Here is a 1,928-nt window from a genome sequence, read left to right as displayed (position 1 = left end):
GCCCTTGCGTCTTTTAAGATGACCTCTAGGAGGTGGGTTTTAGTAAGCCGGGAAAAATTCTGGAGCCAGTGTCAGGCAGGGCCGAGCACCAGCTGGGGCCTAGGGACCCAGGGTCTCTGCTTTAAGCCTCCTGACCACCGGAAATTATTGCCCTCCAGAGATTTTTTTTTTTAAATAAAGGGAAGGTGCACTGTACACCCCCCTCCACTGGGAGGAAGTGAGGCCCAATCCCTACCTACTCACCGGCACACCCCAAACCCATATACACACACCAACAAAGGCGCCACCAGGGGCACAGGCATACTTTGGCTGTGAGGCCCCTCCGGAGGCCCAGGGTGTGAACAGCTGCACAGAGGGCTGTGTGATGTGGAGTCAGCACCTTAGGAGGTGGGACGGGGGCGGTGGGCAGAGGAGGAAGAAGCTCAGGGTCCCGGTGGATCAGAAGAAGGAAAAGGGGAAGAGGCGGTCAGGACACAGGAGATGAGAAAACAAAAATGACCAGAAAAGGGCCAAAAAGCAGAAAATGTAGAAAATAAGAGAGTGAAAAGAGAAAGAGGCAAAACAGAATGTGGGCAACCACACAAAACAGGAAGGAGACAGAGCAGAAGGAGGGAAGGGAGCAGAAAAGAGAGCAAGATGGTTGGGGAAGGATATGAGCAGGGAGAGAGGGGAGCCAGGAAGAGCACATCAGAGGACGTCAGGGCTTGGAAACGAACTTCAGGTGAGAAGAGGAATCAGGAGCCCCTGGGCAAAGCCTCAGCCACTGACAAAATCCAGGTGGACCGAGAACACCAGGTCAGTCACATAAATCAGCAGGTTGATGGCTGTCAGACTGGCCACAGCCAGTCGTTGGTTCCAGGTACACACCAAGGAGGTGAGTCTATCGCTGCAGTTCACATCGCTGGACCGCTGGGGCTGGCCGCCGAACTTCTGGTTGAACTGGTAGAGCGGCCAGAGGACCAGAGCGGTGGCATAGAGGAGGATGGAGAGCAGAGTGAGCACAACCTGGAAAATGGGGAAGGGGATGGGCAGCCTGTTGTCACACTTGCCCAGGTTCAGCAGAAGGGCCACAGATGACATGAGAAAGCAGATGGAGTACACGGCCACGCACCACACCAGGGCCGGCTGGTGCAGGTACGGGTAGGGGCTGCTGATGAAGATAAAGATGACACAGGCCACAGTGGTCTCCAGCCCCTTGAGCAGGCCTGGCACGGTGGCCATATAGCCTGTGATCATGTTGGGCTGGGCCCTAGTGCAGGCCACTTCCATGGCATAAGCCACAAAAGCAAGGCAGGAGAATGCAGTGGAGGTGATAGTGCGGTCCCGGTAGCGGCTATCGGGCAAGAACTGAATGTAGGTGGTGGGGTAGATGATGGAGGCCGAGAGGCAGAGGAGGGCAGAGTAGCAGTTGCAGGTGATGAGAAAGTTGTCCCAGGAGAAGGGGAAGTGATCCTCGAGCTCACATAACTCGACTATGAGGTTGATGAGGGTCACGACGAAGCAGAAGCACCAGATGAACATGGACCAGTTACCTATGGTCCCCTTCCAGGTGCCCACGCTGGCTCCCAGGGAGAAGGCCACGCAGGTGGAGAGCAGCTGCAGCCGTCGGAGGCAGCAACCCATAATGGTTGAGGAGCCCAGGCCTGCGGACGATTATGTGGTGGTCGTTCTGGTCCTACTGGTCACTGCCACCAACATGGCAGTGGTCTTCACCGAGGACCCACCAGAGGAAGATTCGGCTCTGGAGGAGGATTGATCAGACGCCTGGAAAGTCTCAGGGGTCTGTGATGGCTGAGGCTCAAGATCTCTGGAGCTTGAACCAATTGTCCACACACTTGGGTAATGGCACTGCTGCTGCAGAATGATTCTCCCCACCCATCACCCTTGGCCTTCTCAGGAGACTTGTCTTATCCCAAGGTTCACAGCTG

At 55.8% G+C, this 1,928-nt stretch overlaps 1 pseudogene across 1 annotated transcript; it reads right to left on the bottom strand.

Moving 5' to 3' along the window:
* Positions 1–756: 756 nt before the first annotated feature.
* Positions 757–1,698, bottom strand: LOC307181558 (myeloid-associated differentiation marker-like; annotated as a pseudogene). Its single transcript has one exon. The product of its transcript is annotated as a myeloid-associated differentiation marker-like (transcript).
* Positions 1,699–1,928: the final 230 nt, after the last annotated feature.

The sequence above is a fragment of the Stenella coeruleoalba genome, assembly GCF_951394435.1.
Source record: "Stenella coeruleoalba genome assembly, chromosome: 2".
NCBI lineage: Eukaryota > Metazoa > Chordata > Mammalia > Artiodactyla > Delphinidae > Stenella > Stenella coeruleoalba.
This window is presented reverse-complemented; position numbering and strand designations above follow the sequence as displayed.